At 42.0% G+C, this 23,093-nt stretch overlaps 1 long non-coding RNA gene across 1 annotated transcript; it reads left to right on the forward strand.

Annotated features, from left to right (window-relative positions):
* The first annotated feature begins 204 nt into the window (after positions 1–204).
* Positions 205–12,723, forward strand: LOC106675945 (uncharacterized). The gene is made up of 2 exons (XR_013100035.1): positions 205–452; positions 10,776–12,723. It is a non-coding gene; the product is annotated as an uncharacterized LOC106675945 (long non-coding RNA).
* Positions 12,724–23,093: the final 10,370 nt, after the last annotated feature.

Here is a 23,093-nt window from a genome sequence, read left to right on the forward strand (position 1 = left end):
AAATAAGCTGAACTCTACAGCTTGTTGTGGTCCCCTGTGGCTTGACACGCCTTCCATCTGTTCTCCAGCATTTTCAATTACAGTCATAAAATATCTCCACATGTTGCTCCTCTTTCTCACTCTCTGCAGTCCAAATGCGTCTTCTGAGCGCATCTGAGTCACGTGACGGCACAGTAACAAATCCCAGCAGGGCAGGAAGAAGGGGGCGGAGCAAAGTGCGTCTGCCGCATAAGAAGAGGTGTTCACCCAGACAGAGCTGCTTTTTCATCCACAGCGAGTAAAGAAGTGAATCTACAGGAGAGAAACAAACTAACGTACCGATCAAAAACCACTACCAACGTCTGGATAAATATCTGCATCGATCCGCCCATCCTTGTCTCCTGGATCGTAGCTGAGAGAAAGAGTTGCAGCTTCATCACGGACTTTCTCTCGGTTTGTGGGCTCATCTAAAGGTAAGCACCGAGCTAACTTCAACACTTGATTTACTAACCCTGCGCAAATTTGCAGAAATCCCCTGGACCCAACACCTACTAGAATTTCTGACTTTTTTATTTTCTGGTGAAAGTCCCGAGGTGTTAATCACCCCTGCTGAGATTTGTACAGGTCATATGCTCGATTCACATCCTGCTTTTGTTGTGCAAAGCACCCATTGTCTTTGAGGCCTGGCACATTTGCTTTTGCACACACATACAAACGCTGCAAATCTGTGTTTATTTGACAGTGTAAGACAAAAGCAGCAAAAATAAAAACTGTTCCAAGAGTACAGTCTTAAAGGCTCACTATACAAACAATCTGGAGACATAAATATGGACACGTGTATTGAAAAATATTGATATATATATATTAGGGCTGCCACGATTAGTCAACTAGTCTCGATTACGTCAACGACTAATTTAATAGCCCACACGTCGTTTGAAGCTGTGTGTGTGTGTCTATCTATCTATCTATCTATCTATCTATCTATCTATCTATCTATCTATCTATCTATCTATCTATCTATCTATCTATCTATCTATCTATCTATCTATCTATCTATCTCAGAATCAGAAAGGGTTTTATTGCCAAATGTTGAGCAGGTTTACAACATTAGGAAATTGCTGCGGTGCTTCAGTGCAAACATACTGTCATAGAAAAATAAGAGTAAGAATTAAAAGTGCTATGTAGAAAGATATATACATGAGTGCAGGTGGTGATCAGTGCCAAACATGGAATGATGCAGTGACACAGCGTAGGGTCATGTGTTAGTGGCGGGTACAGTCATATGGTTATTGTTCATGTGTCCAACAGCAGAGGGGAAGAAACTGTTCTTATGGCGAGAGGTTCTGGTGCGAATGGACCGGAGCCTCCTGCCTGAGGGGAGCAGGTCAAACAGACTGTGTCCAGGGTGAGAAGGGTCAGCTGAGATCCGAGCTGCACGCCGCAGTGTCCTGGAGGTGTACAGGTCTTGCAGAGATGGGAGTCTGCAGCCAATCACCTTCTCAGCAGAGCGCACAATACGCTGCAGTCTCTGTTTGTCCCTGATAGTGGCTCCAGCGTACCACACGGTGATGGAGGAGGTGAGGATGGACTCGATGATTGCAGTGTAGAACTGCATCATCGTCCGTGTTGGCAGGTTGAATTTCTTCAGCTGCCTCAGGAAGTACATCCTCTGCTGGGCTTTCTTGATGACGGAGGTGATGGGGGTGTCAGTCAGGATGATGGGGGGGAGTGGGGCTGTGTGCTTCCTGAAGTCCACAATAATCTCCACTGTCTTCTGGGCATTCAGCACCAGGTTGTTGTGGCTGCACCAGGACACCAGACGTTCAACCTCCCTCCTGTAGTCAGACTCATCATATATATATATATTAGGGGCTGCCAGAGTGATTGGAACAGATACTTCTTTGTCACAAAAAACATTCATGAAGTTTGGTTCTTTAATGACTTTATTATGGGTTAACAGAAAAAAGTGATCACATCTGCTGGTTCAAAAATATACATACAGCAGTGCTAATATTTGGTTACATGTCCCTTAGCCATTTTCACTTCAATTAGGCGCTTTTGGTAGCCATCCACAAGCTTCTGGTGGAATCTTTGACCACTCCTCTTGACAGAATTAGTGCAGTTCAGTTAAATTTGATGGCTTTCTGACATGGACTTGTTTCTTCAGCATTGTCCACGTGTTTTCAATGGGGTTTAAGTCAGGACTTTGGGAAGGCCATTCTAAAACCCTTATTCTAGCCTGATTTAGCCATTTCTTTACCACTTTTGATGTGTGTTTGGGGTCATTGTCCTGTTGGAACACCCAACTGCACCCAAGACCCAACCTTCATGCTGATGATTTTAGGCTATATTGAAGAATGTGAAGGTAATCCTCCTTCTTCATTGTCCCATTTACTCTCTGTAAAGCACCAGTTCCATTGGCAGCAAAACAGCCCCACAGCATAATACTCCCACCACCATGCTTGATTGTAGGCATGGTGTTCTTGGGGTCAAAGGCCTCACCTTTTCTCCTCCAAACATATCACTGGGCATTGTGGCCAAAAAGCTCGATTTTTGTTTAGTCTGACCACAGAACTTTCCTCCAGAAGGTCTTATCTTTGTCCATGTGATCAGCAGCAAACTTCAGTCGAGCCTTAAGGTGCCGCTTTTGGAGCAAGGGCTTCCTTCTTGCACGGCAGCCTCTCAGTCCATGGAGACGCAAAACACGTTTAACTGTGGACAATGACACCTGTGTTCCAGCAGCTTCTAATTCTTGGCAGATCTGCCTTTTGGTGATTCTTGGTTGACTCTTTACCCTCCTGACCAATTTTCTCTCAGCAGCAGGTGATAGCTTGCGTTCTCTTCCTGATCTTGGCAGTGACGAAACAGTGCCATGCACTTTATACTTACAAACAATTGTTTGCACTGTTGCTCTTGGGACATGCAGCTGCTATGAAATGGCCCCAAGTGACTTTCCTGACTTGTTCAAGTCAATAATTCACTTTTTCAGATCCATGCTGAGCTCCTTTGACTTTCCCATTGTAGCATTTGTGGGCGTTTGTATCCAATGAGCCCTATTTAACCTGTCTAAGAGAAGTCACCAGCTGTAGTCACTCATAATCACTCACAAGAAGTTAAGAGGCCATGCTATGAAGCTCAGTTCACTGACAACTTTCTAAGTCACCAAAATTGCTAATTCATGTTGCTGTATGTATATTTTTGACCCAGCAGATGTGATCACTTTTTTCTGTTAACCCATAATAGAGTCAATAAAGAACCAAACTTCATGAATGTTTTTTGTGACAAAGAAGTATCTGTTCCAATCACTCTATCAGAGGAAAATCAGAGTTTTAGAAATAATGGGACACTCGGTAGAGCCATTATGTTATATTGTTTACAAGTGTATGTAAACTTTTGACCACAACTGTATGTGTGTGTGTATGTATGTATGTATGTGTGTATATATATGTGTGTGTGTGTATATGTATATGTGTGTGTGTGTATATATATATATATATATATATATATATATATATATATATATATATATATATATATATATATATATATATATATATATATATATATATATATATATATATATATATATATATATATATATATATATATATATATATATATAAAAATATCGAATCGTGACACCAAAGTATCGAACCGAACCGTGAATTTTGTGTATCCTTGCACCCCTAATACACATATGTGTATATATGTGTATTAGGGGTGCAAGGATACACAAAATTCACGGTTCGGTTCGATATTTTTTTCGATACAAAAAAAATGTTCATGCCTTTTTAATTTGTCATTTATTAAAATTATAAATATATATTTTAACACAAAAGTACAGTTTTTAAATTTAACCCTAACCATAAATGAAACCATAAAGCTGCACTTTCTTTTTGCCTTATAGTCTGATTTGTCATAACTTCTCCGTTTTGTGGTAAGCTTTTCTTTGGCTGTCACTTCTTCACCCTGACCTGTCTTATTTGGCTCAGCAGAACTAAAATATATATCTGTCTGTGAAGGTTCTCAATCATCCAGGTCATCGTAGTGAAATATATATCCTGCCGCACTCACATAAGCTCAGCGATTCTCTGCGCGATCAACCTCTCACATGTTTAAGCTGCGGGAGATTTCACTTGTCATGTTTGCATAGTAAGCTAACAATTAATAAGACGATGTCAGAGGAATTGGTGCACAAATTATCATCACTCACAGATCAGTGCTGTCGCTCTCTATACACAGTTCGCGCGATTGCAAAGTGAAAGCAAAAAAACAAGCGCAAATTCAAACACGATTTCAATATGTCACATATTGACAGTGGCTCACCCAATGACATAATTACCCAGCTACATTTCTGAAAGAATGCAAAAGCATTGACATATATTTTTCCTTCCTACAATAGCCCAACAGGCAGGGCAGAGATAGCCCCGGGACGTCGGGCTAGCGATATTGCGAGCCCTGTATCTGATTGAGGAATCACTCATCTTTGGAAAAGAGAGTTTATTACAGAGAAATGTCTCTTTCCAAAATAAAAGCTATACTATCCGCTTCTTCTGGGCTATATTCTCAGCAGCATATTAAACATATCAGGTCTCCATAAGGAGAATCCTGTGCTAACAGCTGTCTAAATGACTCGGCTAAAGTTTGTAGCATGCATGCTTGTTGTTTTTGTCTTTGCACTAGGATGATGTAAATGTGCAGTCATATTCGTTGTGTTCCCACTAGTGCTTTCAGGTTAATCTCGTTGAAATAACCTTAACGCCACAACACGGCAAATCTCCGTTAACGAGCTACCCTATACAGAGGGGCTAGACGGCCAACACGTTAACGAGCTAACTGCACTAACACACTAGCTCCCACCCATGTAATTGAGCATTGCATGGCACATCCAACATACTGTTTTACTTTAGTCCATGACTCGGTTACTTTCAGGGTCATACGTCACATGAAAACCAAAATAATTCCAAACGCCAGATCTGAATGAGGGTGGGGAGGTCCACTTCTGTCTCGCTAGCTTGCCCTGCGCTCTTCCTTCTGACCATCCTGTCTGTGTTGAGTGCTAAGTGAATCTGCGTTCGACTACTCCGCCTAGGCTGCACTCTCGAGCCTAGGCGGAGTAGTCAAATGCAGATTCACTGAGCGCTCAACACAGACAGCATCGTCAGAAGGAAAGTTGATCAAATAAATTACAAATTTTGTATTGTTCTTTTTTTTTTTTTCTCCCCCTCTTTCTTTCATTCTTTCCCCCTGTCCTATCCCACAGTCATGTCTGTCCCGTTTGCAACTGAAAATAAAATAAATTCATAATTATAATAAAGGTCAATCAAATGGACCAATATGATGATCCACTTGGTAAAATAAATCCTCTTGGCATCTTTCTTGGCCTCAAGACAACAATTCTGATGGCTATAGATCCAAACGGGACACAAAAAAAAAAAAGAAAGAAAAAAAAAATTGAAAAAAATTGAAAAAAGTTGTATTGTTCGATACATATGCGTACCGAACCGAAAGCACTGTATCGAACGGTTCAATGTCGATACGAATATCGTTGCACCCCTAATGTGTATATATGTGTGTGTGTGTGTGTATATATATATATATATATATATATATATATATATATATATATATATATATATATATATATATATATATATATATATATATATGTATATATATATGTATATATGTATCTGTTCCAATCACTCTATCAGAGGAAAATCAGAGTTTTAGAAATAATGGGACACTCGGTAGAGCCATTATGTTATATTGTTTACAAGTGTATGTAAACTTTTGACCACAACTATATATATATATATATATATATATATATATATATATATATATATATATATATATATATATATATATATATATATATATATATATATATATATATATATATATATATTATATTGCAAGGGTGCAAGATGCTAGCAGGCAAGGCATACATGGAACGCCATAACCAAGTGGCCGGCATAGTGTACAGGAACATCTGTGCCGAGTATAACCTGGAAGTCCCGAGGTCAAAATGGGAGATGCCTCCAAGGATGGTGGAGAATGACCGAGCTAAGATCCTGTGGGACTTCCAGATACAGAGGGACATAGTGGTGGTAGACCGGAGCGATAAACCGCCCGCAGGGGCGTGCTGAAAAAAATGTAAACAGTGACAGTGCAACTCAAGTATTGTTTTCAGTTTATTGTAAACTCTGCCGCTTTGGACAACACAAGGGGCATTAATTAACATCTTTGCTATTTAGTGCACAATATTTGAATAAACTAACAACATCCACCAACATAGAACTGTGGCAGTCAGTGCAACTGAGGTAGGTATTAACATCAAGTCTAAGATGACTCACTTAATGGAGAGAAAAAGTGAGTGGCAGGTTTTTTTTTTTTTTTTTTTTTTTTTTTATAAGAAAAGTAGCTTTTCTGCATTATCAGCAGTCAGACTGTTTCTGTTTTCATCTATAATGTGTGACACTGAGCTAAAAAGACTTTCACTTTCCACACTGCTACATGGGGCTGAGTGGTATTTACTCGTCTGTTTCTCTGTTTAGAAGTCTCACAAGCACAGTCACAGCTGGGATGACATAGAATATAATAGAATTAGAATTCAACTTTATTGTCATTGCACATGCACAGGTACAGGGCAACGAAATGCAGTTTGCATCCATCCAGAAGTGCTTTAGTGATATAGATATATTACAATATATATTAGCAATAGTATAGATATGTAAGCATATTACAGAAATGGGTCTATTATGGTATGTTATAATGTACACGGTATGAAGTATGTTGTGAATATTCTATAACTAAGTATGTACAGGCTGTAGTGAGTACAAGCTATGTACAGGCTATGAACAGGATATAAATATGAAAAACTATACAGAATATGAAATAAATAACTTTACAGAAATTTGAGATATACAGCTATACAGAAATGGGAACTATGCAAGTTGTAAACAGTTGTAGGATTAAAGATTATCGAATGTACAGAATGATTATTTACACAGAGCTATACAGTAGTGCAGTTAAGATAAGTGAGGGTGTGGATAGTTTCTACAGAGGCTATATAAAGTGCTAGTGGTTGTGAGTGGTGGTTCACTCCATGTTATTATTGTGTGTTTGAGGGTACAGTTGTCCATTGTGTGTGTGTGTGTATGTTCAGTCCATGTGTTAACGTGGGTCAGATGTCAGGAGGCAGAGTTCAGGAGTCTGACAGCTGTGGGGAAGAAGCTGTTCCGGTACCTGGTGGTCTTAGTCCGGAGGCTCCTGTGGCGCCTCCCAGAGGGCAGGAGGGTGAAGAGTCCATGTGATGGGTGACTGGGGTCTTTGATGATTTTCCCAGCCCTTTTCAGACACCGCTTCCTGTAGATGTCTTTTATGGCAGGAAGTGGTGCTCCGGCGATGCGCTGGGCAGTTTTCACTACCCTCTGCAACGCCTTCCGGTCCGAGGCAGAGCAGTTCCCATACCAGACTGTTATACAGTTGGTCAGGATGCTCTCGATGGTGCAGCGATAGAAGTTCACCAGGATGTCTGAGGACAGGTGGTTCTTCCTCAGAGTCCTCAAGAAGAAGAGGCGCTGGTGAGCCTTCTTGACCAGCTTGGAGCAGTTGGTCGTCCAGGTGAGATCCTCGGAGATGTGGACTCCCAGGAACTTGAAGCTGCTCACACGCTCCACAGCCGTCCCCTTAATGTGGATGGGTAGATGTAGGTCAGCATTCCTCCTGTAGTCCACGATGAGCTCCTTGGTCTTCTCGGTGTTAAGCAGCAGGTTGTTTGTGTCGCACCACTCAGCCAGACGATCCACCTCCTCCCTGTAGGCGGCCTCATCGTTGTCACTGATGAGGCCAATCACCATGGTGTCATCTGCAAACTTAATGATGGTGTTGGAACCATCAGCAGGTCTGCAGTCGTGGGTGAAGAGGGAGTAGAGGAAAGGGCTCATCACACAGCCTTGTGGTACACCGGTGTTCATTGTGATGGTAGATGAGCAGCGGTTATCCAGCCGGACATGTTGGGGGCGGTTGGTCAGGAAGTCCAGTAACCATTTGCAGATGAGGGAGCTGATGCCCAGGTCTGTCAGTTTCCTGATGAGTTGTGAGGGGTGGATTGTATTGAATGCTGAACTGAAGTCTATAAACAGCATTCTGGCGTAGGTGTTGTTGTTGTCCAGGTGTGAGAGGACAGAGTGCAGTGCGATGGAGACTGCATCCTCTGTGCTCCTGTTCTGGCGGTATGCGAATTGGTGTGGGTCCAGGGTGGGGGGGAGACAGGATTTGAAGTGTGCTAGGACCAGCTGCTCTAAGCACTTAGTGATGATGGGGGTGAGTGCTACTGGGCGGTAGTCATTGAGGCAAGATGGGTTGGAGTTTTTGGGTATCGGGACGATGGAGGTGGATTTGAAGCAGGCCGGTACCACAGTGTGGGCCAAGGACAGATTGAATATGTCTGTGAGCACTCCTGCAAGCTCCCCAGAACACGCTCTGAGAACACGCCCGGGGATGCCATCTGGACCTGCAGCCTTGTGGACATTGATTCTGCTCAGCACCGCTCCTACATCGGTGGGGGAGAGAGTCAGAGGTTGGTGGTCTGGCGTCATGTCTGCTTTGGTTGTGGTTGTGGGGTTCCCTCGCTCAAAACGAGCATAAAAGTTGTTGAGCTCGTTGAGGAAGGAGACATCAGAGGATGCGGGGGAGGGTTTGGTGGTCCTGTAGTCTGTAATGGTCTGGAGTCCTTGCCACATGCGTCGGGGGTTGGAGTTGGAGAAGTGTTCTTCTACCTTCTTTTTGTAATGGTGTTTGGCTTTTTTGATGCCCTTCTTTAGATTAGCCCTGGCTGTGCTGTAGGCGTGTGCATCTCCTGACCTAAAGGCGGTGTTGCGGGCCTTCAGGAGGAGACGAACATCCCGGTTCATCCAAGGCTTCTGGTTGGGGTACATGGTGATCCGTTTCTGGGTGGTGACACTGTCTGTGGTTTCGGAGATGTAATCCAGTACAGATGAGGCGTACTGGTCCAGGTCTGTGTGGGTGAACATATTCCAGTCTGTGTTTTTAAATCTGTCCTGGAGCACTGCCTCTGTCCCCTCTGGCCACACTTTAATTGTCCTCACAGCAGGTTTCACATGTTGGATGAGTGGTGAATACCTAGGTGTGAGGAACAGGGAGAGATGGTCCGATTGTCCAATGTGGGGGAGGGGTGTGGCTTTGTAGGCTCCAGCCAGGTTGGAATACACATGGTCTAAAGTCTTGTCTCCTCTGGTGTGGCAGGAGACATGTTGGTGGAATCTGGGGAGGACTGTCTTTAAGTTGGTGTGGTTGAAGTCTCCAGCAACAATAAAAGCAGCCTCGGGGTGTTTATTCTGGTGTTTGTTAATGGCTGCAGAAAGTTCTTTCATGGCTAGCCTAGCATTAGCGTCGGGGGGGATATACACGGCAGTGAGTATGATTGAAGTGAGTTCTCTGGGGAGATAATAAGGTCTGCATTTGACCATTAAAAACTCCGCATTAGGTGAGCAGTGACTCTCAGTAGTAGTGGAGTTCATGCACCAAGCATTGTTAATATAAATGCACAAACCTCCACCTCTGGTCTTGCCGGAGTCATCTGCTAGCCTGTCGGCTCGGTGTGTGTGGCGTCCTGCTAACTCGATAGCATTGTCCGGGCAGCTGTTGTTCAACCATGTTTCGGTGAAAAACATGACATTTGAGTCCATAATCCGTCTGTTGTTAGTGATGGAGAGCCGTATCTCATCCATTTTGTTTGCCAGAGAACGGACATTGGCGAGGAAAATACTGGGTAAAGGCAGCCGGTGTGGTGTTAGCTTTAGCTTAGCCCGTAGCCCTCCGCGCCTACCTCACCTTTGTTTACGATCTCGGCGCCGTCTGCGTGCACTTCCCGCCTGGCCGGGGAGAGTGGGCAGCCTCCGGTGTTCTGGAGTTTTCTGGGATGAGTCGGAGATCGGCGATAAAACTGTTGGAGTTGTGAGTCCAGATGTCCAGAAGCTCTTGTCTGCTGTAGGTCAGCAACGCACAGCAATTCTGGACGAATAATCCGGTTAAAAGTAGATAAAAAAACCGCTAAATAGCAGATTCTGGAGAGACACTGAGCCTCGCGTTGTTCACGCGCCGCCATCATCAGAGGCTAGTGCGTCGTAGCTGCTCACTTTTTTAGTTAGTTCCTCAAAGGGGGCGAGGATGGCAACAGTCGTCTCCGTAAGAGCCCATTGGTGAGCGGTGAGATAGTCAGGGAGTTCGTGCTCAGACACATACACGCCCAGAACTCGCTCTTGCTCAATGAGGGACTGGAGCATGTAATACGTGCTGTTCCAGCGCGTCTGTACGTCCTGCTGCAGTCTCTTTTTTTTGGCTGGTTGACCTGTCCCTGAATGTCCTCGAGGCGGGAGTAGGCTAAGGCGGAATGTTTAAAATGCCCAACTATTTTCCTTTCCACTGCTATAGCATCAGCTATGCTCCTCTGTGCTAATAAGCGTGGGTAAACTCTTTTACATCATGTGCTAATCTCACTGAGCAGGCGTACAGACACTTTGCAGGCCAAATGTCTCTCACCTTTGCCCTAGAAATAACTCTAATATTTATCTGTGTCTGTAAGTGTGTTTGCATTGACCCTCAAAAGACTGAATGCCAACTCTCATAAGCACATTTGCAATGTGTGTATGAAAAGAAGTAAAACTACTTATTCAATAAAAGGTCACAAAATACCACTAATAAAAGGCCGGTTAGAATAATGAATTTCCCACAACTCACTGCCTCTGTTTGTATCTCTGTCACTGCAGGACCAACGTGGATCGAGAAGTCAGCGCTCTCAGGAGCCCGACAAATTCGTTGAAGAAAGAAGTGGAAGAAAAAAATACAACTGTGACGAGTTTGGGAAAGATTTTACTGTGAAAGCTTCCCTAAAAATGCATCAGGTCATCCACACTGGAGAGAGACCGTTCAGCTGTGACGAGTGTGGAAAGTCTTTTACCCACTCTGGAAACTTAAAAACACACAAACTGATCCACACTGGAGAGAGACTGTTCAGCTGTGACGAGTGTGGAAAGTCTTTTACCCACTCTGGAAGCTTAAAAACACACCAACTGATCCACACTGGAGAGAGACCGTTCAGCTGTGACGAGTGTGGAAAGTCTTTTACCCACTCTGGAAGCTTAAAAACACACCAACTGATCCACACTGGAGAGAGACCGTTCAGCTGTGACGAGTGTGGAAAGTCTTTTACCCACTCTGGAAACTTAAAAACACACCAACTGATCCACACTGGAGAGAGACTGTTCAGCTGTGAGCAGTGTGGAAAGTCTTTTACCCACTCTCGAAACTTAAAAACACACCAACTGATCCACACTGGAGAGAGACCGTTCAGCTGTGACGAGTGTGGAAAGTCTTTTACCCAATCTGGAAACTTGAAAGCACACCAACTCATCCACACTGGAGAGAGACCGTTCAGCTGTGGAGACTGTGGAAAGTCTTTTACCCACCCTGGAAACTTAAAAGCACACCAACTCATCCACACTGGAGAGAGACAGTTCAGCTGTGACGAGTGTGGAAAGTCTTTTACCCACTCTGGAAGGTTAAAAACACACCAACTCATCCACACTGGAGAGAGACCATTCAGCTGTGACGAGTGTGGAAAGTCTTTTACCCACTCTGGAAACATAAAAGCACACCAACTCATCCACACTGGAGAGAGACAGTTCAGCTGTGGAGACTGTGGAAAGTCTTTTACCCACTCTCGAAACTTAAAAACACACCAACTCATCCACACTGGAGTTAAAGCGTACAGCTGTGATCAGTGTGGCAGAGCTTTTACTCACAGTAGCAACTTACAGAGTCATCTAGTTACCCACTCTGGAATTAAGGCATACAGCTGTGACATTTGTGGAAAAACCTTCAGCCGGATAGGGAGGCGAAATACACACCTACGCATTCACACCAGACATGATGTGTACTGCTGTGAGCAGTGTGGCAAACAGTTTGCTACAAACACAGAGTTACGATGTCACATGTTTACCCACTCTGAGGAGAGACCTTATAAATGTGACCTGTGTGAGAAGACTTTTTAAATCTCCACGTTACCTGAGACGACACCAACAGATCCACACTAGAAAGACTCTACAAGTGCAGTTGCTGTGAGGTATTTTTATTTTTATCTTGTGATTTTAGTCTGACTGTCTGAAACAACGGTTAGCAACATGTTAGCATTTCTGCTGCATGGAAAAGCAGCTCTGAGTGATTATTCAGATTTGAATTACAGTATTTTAGTGGTAGCAGTTGAGAATTACATTAATGTTATTGCAGTATTGTTTCTGTTATAGTTTTTGCAACACATTAAGCTGAGTATTATAAAGCAAACAGTAAATGGATGTTATTTTATGTCTTGTCTTTTCTTAGTCCTGGATGTTGACACAGATGATGTTTTGTTTTTTGTTTCAGGCTCCACAGAGTTCAGGTGGAGTCTTCTGTAAAGATCTGATGAGGCACCTATGAATGAAAATGTGCCTCTCGTTACATTTTAAGCTTTCTAAACTGTTCTACTGTAGTGTTTGTGTTGAGTGGTTAGCTTTGTTCCAGCAGTTTGATTAAGAAATCTGTTTCCTGTTAAATTTTTATTGAATGCATTGATCCAGGTGTTCTGCAGTTTTTTTTTCAGCTTGTTTGTGTAATGAAATCCTGCAACAGTTAAACCAAAATTTTACATGTTAAATAAAGAAATGGTTTACTGACAAAGAGTTTGAGCCGTGATGTCATTTCCTGTATATCAGAGCAACACCTGAAGTGACCAGTGTTTAAAGTCAGTCAAATTTTGTGTCAGCATGACCTTGTGAAAACTGCTTGGCGATGCTTCACTATGTTATCTGCTCACTGTTGGGGTGTAGAAGGACGAAACTCCCAGGGTGACCAGTGCCAGGAGCTTCCTGATGCAGAGAGTTGAGTGTGGGGGATATAAAGGAGAAGCTGAGGCATCCCAAGGTTAAAGCTGGCATAACTGAACTTTAATGTTTGATGTGTGTTTTGGTTCTCCTGCGTACAGTAATTAATAGCTTGAACACAGCAGAGCTTGATATAAAGACCTTACAACTGAATTGAATTAAATTGGTTATTTAGTAGGTCTAAAGGGATAAACTGCGTCCTCACATCTGCTTCATGAATATGAAGGGTTGTAGTGGGAGAAGGTGGTGTGAAGTCCTCATAGGTGTGAAGTGAGAAGGGGGCTCCTGTGGGTGAAGTCTTTGATAGCGTCGATGGCTCTGTTGTGGGGGGAGTGGGGAAGGTGGGAGGATGAGTGACCAAAGTGTCTCTATTGAGGTGTGAAAGCTGCTCGATGTCTCATCAAACCGGCAGTAAAAGTCATTGAGGGTGTTGGCCAACAGCAAGTCGTCAGTGGAGTGGGGCTGTGTGCTTCCTGAAGTGAAAATCTGGCATTTAAAGATGAATGGGGAAAAACTCGCTCACAGCTGACTAATGAACATTTGCATGCATGCTTAAGAACTGCATTGACCACATTTCACCCAAGGTTTAAAATTCTGCCTGAAAATGTCAGAGGTCTGTGTCCATATTTTCTCCAGCATACGGGGGATTCCCATCATAATGAGTCTTTTGGTAAGAGGTGATAAAGAACCTAATCAAAATTTCCATCCAAATTCCCTCCATCTTTGTGAGCTAGTGCATTTCAATTGTTGTTTATGTTATGCACACTCCTCCCTCCTTCTCCCATCTTATTTGTAAAAAATGTATACAAACAGGAAATGTGTTTTTTGTTGACGTCACCACTATATGCCTTTTTGAGCATTGCTATCAAATCTACATTAGTGTCCGACACCACTCTAATTGTCCTCTTTATATAGTGTCTTATTAACAAGTATCGGCATAAATCCTGTCTTTCCAGATTGTATTTTTGTTTCAATGTATCAACACTAATTAAATTTCCATCTTTAATCAAGCTATCAAATGTAGACAATCCTTTAGCAGACCAACTTTTGCGACATGAGTCCAATTTTTGGGGGGTAATGTCAGAGACATAAGCATACCATTTAAATAATACCAAGTCTTGTTCTAGTTTGAATCCAAATATATATATTGTTAATTAAATGTTAAATAAAAAATATAAAAAGTTGCATTTCCTGCGAAAATGCAGTGTAGTGGAATCTGATGAAAACGGCAGGAAAATCTCCCTTTTAACAGGAAAGCAGAACTCTCAAATAACCAGGAAGGGGCGGCCATCTGTCACAACTGGTTGGGGTGAGAGAAGGAAGACAGGAGAAAAGACAGACAGAGATTAATAACAAGTATGATTCAATGCAGAGAGGTCTATTAACAGTGTTGGGAAGGTTACTTTTAAAATGTATTCCACTACAGATTACAGAACTTTGTTGTCTGGGTCAAGTTTGCTAGCCAGAGACAGAGAGAGGCGTTGAAAGGCTCCAACGGAGCTTATTGTTTGGGAGGAAAACACGAACACAGCGTACAGTCGAGTCTTAATAGCGTACTTACAACTGGGCTTTTGGCTGCAGTGATTATTATTGTATTTACATGCTTCCAGCTCGCGTTTCTGCTCTATGACAACTTGTACTTTTCCCCTTTTTCTCCCTCCTCGCTCACAGACACATCACGGGTATGGCAGTCCATTCTCCCTGCAGCACGGACTGCACTGCCCATGAGGCTGCATTCTTTAGAGCTATGCTTGTAACACTCTCTTATTGCCTTCATATTATTTTTAAAAATATTTCTTCACTTCATATGAGATGCGAGATTGAGTCACGGGCATTGTATTTTTTCACAGCCCGGTTAAAGGCTTTGGCTGAATTTACACTTCACACATTTTAATATCAAACTTAGTGTTTGTGTACACCTTGGTCATTATAACCTGACACTGATCAGTGCTGCTCTGACGATCACACTCACATCCATGTAATCATTTAACTGGGCTGATCTGGAGTTACTGCACAATGCTGAATGTGTCCTTACAGTACAGGGAATAACTCTCTCTGTGTTCCTGTAGAGAAACTCTGGGTTTGTGTGCTGACGAGCATCACTCACAGTAAGATACAAAGACTCACTCATACATTTCCACACGTGTGACAAATTCAAAAAGCTGCTGAAACCTTTAGAACATCATAAACTACACATTGTTGTCCTCTTTTAGGATGGAAAAGCTTTCAGATTTATTTAGTCTTAAAAGGTAAACCTTGTTTTGCATGTAGGAGAATGTTTCAATAAGTCACACACACGGGAATTACAAAGTCTGAGGCACACCATTAACCTCAAATTTCACTAAACCTAACACTGAAACAATCTTCTGTATGTTGATGTGTGAATGTTATTGCAGTGTCAACTCCTCACGCTGAGTGTTCAGAGGCGAGTCCTCTCATTGTTCCTCAGTAACACAGTTTTCATCAAACAGAGCAGAAATGAACAGACATGAGCGTCTCTTTTCTCGGCTCTGTGTGCACAGCGAGGGACTTCTCTCTGCTGAATTTGTGACAAAGTGTTAGTGTGTTTAGTTTTTCAGTTGGGTTTTATTTCAATCATAACAACAGTCTCCTTCAAGTGCTTTACATGGTAAGGTAGACCCTACAACAGGGATCCCCAATCCCCTGACTCTGGTCCAAATCTGGACCCCAAGAAGGTTTTGTCTGGACAGCCAAACATTTTTTCATTTAGTTTGTAGTTGGAGATTTTATTGCTTCCTGTAATCTTGTTTTCTACTTCAAACGTGCTTTTACCATTAAAGACCGCCCCCCCCCCTTTTTTTTAAACCCGTGTGTATATTTATAGCATCCTCCTTATGCATTTCATGCATGTGTTATTTTCAGGCATATGGGGGTTATGTCACCCCCCCCCCCCTCCCCCCCCTCCTTCTCATCAGTAATGATCTAGTCCGATATTTACTTGGGCATGAGCCAATTAACCAATACCTACCTATTATATGTCAGCTGACCTATCTATGAAGTTTTGACTGGTTAATTTGAAATCTTTTTTCTGTTTCCTGTCTTGTATTTAAGCAATTTTTACAATGTTTTACTATGACCCTGATGAAGGCCACAAGCCGAAACGCGTTGGTCAATTATTAAAGTTGTTCATCTTCCCTCAAGTGTTGCTGGAGTTCCTGCTTTTTGAATTCTTTCATCCTCTCCATGCACCTTGGAAACAGGTGAAGTTGTGCCAGAAAAGTTTTGCGGAGATTTTATTCCTGCCATCTGTTGTGGGCAACTCTTGAACAGGCGTGACGCAGCCTGTAAAATAAATAAATAAAAATAAACATTTAAAAAAGTGATAAGCAGATTGAAATATACATGAATGCAGGTGATGATCAGTGCATGGGACCGATGCAGTGAACACAGTATAGGTCATGCATTTGTGGTGGGAACAGTCTTATGGTTATTGTTCATGAGTCCAACAGCAGAGGGGAAGAAACTGTTCTTATGGCGAGAGGTTCTGGTGCGAATGGACCGGAGCCTCCTGCCTGAGGGGAGCAGGTCAAACAGACTGTGTCCAGGGTGAGAAAGGTCAGCTGTGATCTGGAGGTGTACAGGTCCTGCAGAGATGGGAGTCTGCAGCCAATCACCTTCTCAGCAGAGCGCACTAAACACTGCAGTCTCTGTTTGTAAGAGGTGGCGACTCCAGCGTACCACACGGTGATGGAGGAGGTGAGGATGGACTCGATGATTGCAGTGTAGAATTGCATCATCGTCCGTGTTGGCAGGTTGAATTTCTTCAGCTGCCTCAGGAAGTACATCCTCTGCTGGGCTTTCTTAATGACGGAGGTGATGGTGGGCTCCCACTTCAGGTCCTGGGTGATGGTGGTATCCAGGAAGTGGAATGAGTCCACAGTGGTGATGAGGGTGTCAGACAGGATGATGTGGGGGCTGTGTGCTTCCTGAAGTCCACAATAATTTCCACTGTCATTGTTTAGCACCAGGTTGTTGCGGCTGCACCAGGACACCAGACGTTCAACCTCCATCTTGTAGGCAGACTCATCCCCGTCCGAGATGAGTCCAATAACGGTGATGTCATCTGCAAACTTCACTAGCTTGACAGACTGGTGGTTGGAGGTGCAGCAGTTGGTGTACAGCAGGGGTGGGCAACTCCAGGCCTCGAGGGCTGGTGTCCTGCAGATTGGAGATTTGTCCTTGATCCAACACAGCTGATTCAAATGGCTAAATTCCTTCCTCAATGTATTTTGTAGTTCTCCAGAGGCCTGGTAATACACGATTCAGGTGTGTTGACCCAGGGTGAGATGTAAAACCTGCAGGACACCGGCCCTCGAGGCCTGGAGTTGCCCACCCTGGAGTACAGGGAGAAGAGCAAAGGACAATTAGTGGATGACTATGGTGGAGGACTCATTTTCACAGGAAGTAAAGTCTATTTATTAAGTGCTTTTCATAGTCACAAAGCGCTGTACACAAAGATTAAATTAAACAGTCCGATAAATAGCAAATTATATACACAATATAGAGGTTAAATGTAAATTAAAAATGTAAAAAGCATTGGTCAACAGAAAGCTTGTTTAAACAGTAAAGTTTTTAACTGCTTTTCAAAGGATTCCACAGAGTCAACCAAACGTAGTTGTGGAGGTAGACTGTTCCACAGCGTTGGTGCCACAGACTGAAAGGCTCCGCCCCCTTTCATCTTCAGTCATGTTCGGGGAGCAACCAACAAACTCTGAGCCTGTGAGCGGAGACAACGAGCAGCAGTGTATTTTGTGAGAAGCTTGGATAAATAATCTGGTGCCTGGCCATGTACTGCTCTGTACGTTAAAACAATAATTTTAAAGGGAATTCTAAAATCTATTGGGAGCCAATGTAAAGAACATAAAATAGGAGTGATGTGAGCTCGCTTGCAAGAGCGAGTTAGTAGTCTGGCTGCTGCATTTTGTACAGAGATGATTTATCCAAGCTGGTAAACAGGGAATTACAATAGTCTAAACGCAATGACACAAATGCATGGACAATTTTTTCCAGTTCAGCTAAGGAGACCATATGTCGCAGTTTAGAAATATTCCTTAAATGAAAGAAACAGGAACGAGACAGAGACTTTACGTGTGAGTCAAGGCCCAAAGAGGAGTCAAATATTACTCCAAGATTTCAAATATTTGGCTCAGCAGAAAAACAGAAAGGGGCAAGAACCTGACTGATTTTAGAATATAGATCAGGAGATGCTATGATCATGGTCTCTGTCTTGTTCATGTTTAAAACAATGTAATTGTTAGAAAGCCAATCAGAAACCTGGGTTGAGCACTGGACTAGGATGGACAGTGTATCCAGCTGATTAGGCTTAAAGGACATATACAGCTGAATGTCATCAGCATAGAAATGATAAGACAGGTCACTAAAAGACTGAATAATGCAGCTAAAGGAAGCATGTAAAAGAAAATACTAATGGACCCAAAACTGAACCCTGTGGAACCCCGCAGGTTAGGGCAGCAGTGTTAGAGGAGAACCTATCAGTCCTAACAGAAAAGGTCCTTTCTGACAAATTGAAAATGATTGAAAATGTGACGTCATTCCGGGGTAAAACCGCAAAGGATTGTGGGTACGAGTGGCAAGCGGTACTAGCGCATGCAGGCTTTCACATGAAAACAGTCACACAGCGATAAAAATAAACACAAAAAATGGCAAGAAGCTGTTTTATTATTAAGTGCAATAGCCGGTCACATGACAACCACGGGAAGCCGACGGGTAAAGAGATCGGTTTTTATCGGATTACGTCCCAGAACACTCCAGCTCACATGATGGGGTTCTTTTACATTCAAGATCAACAAAAGTGGCCAAGAAAAGATTGAAAAATGTTGCCTGGTCTGATGGGTCTCAATCTCTGCAACATTCAGATTTTAGGGGCAGAATTTGTCTTAAACAACATAAAGCATGGATCCATCCTGCTGCTGGTGTAATAGCGTGGAGATATTTGGTTGGCACAATGTGGGTCCCTTAGTACCAACTGACATCATTTACAGACCACAGCCTACCTGAGTCTCAGTTAGGGCTGGGCGATATATCGAGTTTTTTTAAAAATATCGATATATTTTTATACAAGATATAAGATGTGACAATATCCTTTATATCGATATAGTCTATGTTACGTTATAATTATAGTTGTGGAGCCACAAGTTTGCCTCTCTTTCGTCCACTTTTGTCTCTACGCAACGTTACTCGACCTCGCCTCTCTCCTTAACTGAACACAACTCTCCCTCCTCCACCATCGCTTCACCTGCAGGCAGCGACAAGATGGACACGGCAAATCTCCGTTAACGAGTTACTGTGCATCGCCCTGTACAGCATCAACGTATTAACGAGCTAACCATGCTAACGCCATGCAGCCCAGAGCGGCTGCACAGCCTAAAATGGTAAATGGTAAATGGCCTGCATTTGTATAGCGCTTTTCTAGTCCTTAGGACCCCAAAGCGCTTTACACTACATTCAGTCATTCACCCATTCACACATACATTCACACACTGGTGATGGCAGCTACATTGTAGCCACAGCTGCCCTGGGGCGCACTGACAGAGGCGAGGCTGCCGGACACAGGCGCCACCGGGCCCTCTGACCACCACCAGTAAATAGAAATAAATAAAATCCTTTCATTCTCTTAAAAGTTGACAGTGCACCTTTTGTATGAATTCTTGTTGTGCTTGATGACCGCGAACCGATTTTATGTGGTACACGGCACTCAGCAATCTGTCAAAAAATGTTTTAGTACGACTTTGCTGCACCGCTTGATGGATTGTTGGAGCATTAAGGCTACCGAGGAGCCTCGCGCAGTAAAACGTACTCTGCTTCAATGTAATATTACCGTATTGTGTGTGTATAAGGACATAAATGGCACCTGTTATGAAACATGGTTACGAAGATGATTTCAAACTCCAGGCTGTCAGTCACACAGTAGAAGTTGGGAACAGAGCAGCTGTGAAATCTGTCTTTGTTATTGTGCTCAGCATCTGTTAGTTTACATTTTGACTGCACAATTGTGAGCTCTTTGTTATGCACAAAAACAACAGTTTTCTTTTATTTATGGAGCATTATTATTTAATAAATGTTCATAATTTATTTTTGAGTAGTTTTTTTCATGTACATCTATGCTGTATAAAAAATAAAAGTGCCTGTGTGACATCTGGGACACAGCTTTGACTAAGAACTCTCTTTTTGTTCCTGCCTTATGGCTTTAAAAAAATATTGAGATATATCGAGATAGGAATTTTGGGTCATATCGCCCAGCCCTAGTCTCAGTCCAATAGAGCACCTTTGGGATGTGGTGAAATAAGATTCACATCATGGATGTCCAGCTGAAAAATCTGCTGTCATGTCAATATAGACCAACAACTTCTGAAGAAAGGCAGTGCCAACAAAGGAAGCACTGATAAACGGAGCAAGTCAAACCACAACTTTAAATGATTATTTTCCAAAATTAATCTTTTTTATATCTCAAACACAAATCAGAATTTTTAATACCTACAGCAACTATATTAAAATCTAAAAGATTTTATAGATCTTATTTTTTCATGAATTTCAGGTCAGGATTTTCAGTAAGCTGCAGGAACCCTGTTCAGTTAGAGAACAGCCAAGTCTCCTCCTCTGATAAACCTCCATCTGTGTCACTGAGAACATTTGTCACTTCAGTTTTTGGTTTGATATACAGGAAATGACATCATGGATCACACTTATAGTCATTAAACTATTTCTTTATTTAACATTTAAAATTTTGGTTTAACTGTTAAAGGATTTCATAACACAAACAACCTGAACAAAAACAACCCAACAAAAAATATCTGCAGAACACATGGATCAAAATACATTCAATAAAAACATAATAAGAGGAAACAGATTTTTTTGGTTCAACTACAGTAGAACAGTTTAGAAAGCTTAAAATGTAACGAGAGGCACATTTTCATTCATAGCTGCCTCATCAGATCTTTACAGAAGACTCCACCTGAACTCTGTGGAGCCTGATCTCAAGGGTTTAAGTCTGACCCTGAAACCAGACGAGGATCTTTCTGTCTCTGCAGCTTTACCGTGATCCAGAGATGGGAGTGATTTCAGTCCTGGATGATCACGCTGTTTGCACAGAGCAGATAACGAAATGAATGTTTTGGCACATTGGTAACAGTGAAACAGTTTATTAGTAACGTGGGATCGTTTGTGTTCGGAGTATGAACTGAAATTCCTGAAGCTCTTGTCACACTGGTCACAGCTGTAGTTTCCTTTCACGTGTGTACGTTCATGATAGTTGTCAAAGGAGCTTGCAAAGATGATAGTTACAATTACCTGATTGTGAGAAGCTTTTGTCACAGTGTCTGCACTTGTGTCAGGGGTTAAGACATTTGTTCAAACACAAGTAAGAGAAATAAGACACTGCAGACCGACTCAGAGAGTTTTAAGACATGCGCACGGGTGTGTGCCTCTCAGCAAAATCACACACCTCGAGCACAGGCTGCTTGCTTTATTTATAGTTCAAAATGGGTTACATAGTACTTCCTCTTTTAACGGAAAGGGGAGAGTTTTAGGCATTGTGTCAGCTATCTAACTTCTGCACACAAACTGAAAATAACGACACAGCAGTATTCATGCTTATCTGACATCACAGACACTGAAGTAAAGAATGCATGTATATCCTGTCTTGTCAAACATCTCAAACACTGAAGTAAGGAATGCATTGTGTTTTGTTTAAAAATAGGCTTGGTTATGTGAAAATATATGAACACTTGATTATAAGTCACACTTGATTTTACTTGATTATACTTAATGATTTGTATTTCATAAAAATCCTCTATCAACTTGTATGGTTTCTCTCCTGTGTGGATTTATTTGTCTTTTTTAAGTTGACTTGCAGTGGTGAAGGATGACCCACACTGATCACAGAGATGCTTTTTGACCCCACTGTGAATAAGTTCATGTTGTTTTAACTCACTTGTTGTGGGGAAGCCTCTAGCATATTCTTTGCAGTAGTTCATTTTGTCTCCAGTGTGTCTACGTTGATATATTTTTAGGGTGATTTGATATCTGAAACTTTTCCCACAAAGGTCACAATGAAAGTGTTTCCCACCACAACAGAGATGACAGGGTTGAGAACTGGATCCAACTGTGTCGCTCTGCTTCTAAACAAAGACACAAAGACAGTGTAAGTCAGTCCTTCAACATTTTTATCACGAACGTCGCCTGAAAAACAAAAAACAAAACATCATCTGTGTCAACATCCAGGACTAAGAAAAGACAAGACATAAAATAACATCCATTTACTGTTTGCTTTATAATACTCAGCTTAATGTGTTGCAAAAACTATAACAGAAACAATACTGCAATAACATTAATGTAATTCTCAACTGCTACCACTAAAATACTGTAATTCAAATCTGAATAATCACTCAGAGCTGCTTTTCCATGGAGCAGAAATGCTAACATGTTGCTAACCGTTGTTTCAGACAGTCAGACTAAAATCACAAGATAAAAATAAAAATACCTCACAGCAACTGCACTTGGAAAGTCTTTCTAGTGTGGATCTGTTGGTGTCGTCTCAGGTAACGTGGAGATTTAAAAAGTCTTCTCACACAGGTCACATTTATAAAGTCTCTCCTCAGAGTGGGTAAACATGTGGTGTCATAACTCTGTGCTTGTTAAACATAGTTTACCACACTGATCACAGCTGTACACATCATGTCTGGTGTGAATGCGTAGGTGTGTATTTCTGTACCCTACATGGCTGAAAGTTTTTCCAAAATGTCACAGCTGTATGCCTTAATTCCAGAGTGGGTAACTTTAACTGGTAAACTGATAACTTTTAGCAACGACGTGATCTTGTAGAAACAATTAGGTGTCATGGATTCAACTATAATTGCGACTCTTATTTTTTACTTTACTGGAAAACAAGAACTGGTAAACATTCCTGACCGAAATAACTACCTCTGCATGGCAATTGCACACACCTGCTGCTATATATTTTTAATATATATATATATATTTTTAGTATTTCTTTTAGCACTATTTATATTATTATATTACTATTTATTACCTTATTGTTAGGGCTGTTTTTTTGTTGTGCATCTGCACCTTATTGTTGTCAATGTATAAGCATGGGACAGTGTGAAACGTAATTTCAATTCCTTTGTA

This window comes from Maylandia zebra, linkage group LG9 (genome assembly GCF_041146795.1).
Source record: "Maylandia zebra isolate NMK-2024a linkage group LG9, Mzebra_GT3a, whole genome shotgun sequence".
NCBI lineage: Eukaryota > Metazoa > Chordata > Actinopteri > Cichliformes > Cichlidae > Maylandia > Maylandia zebra.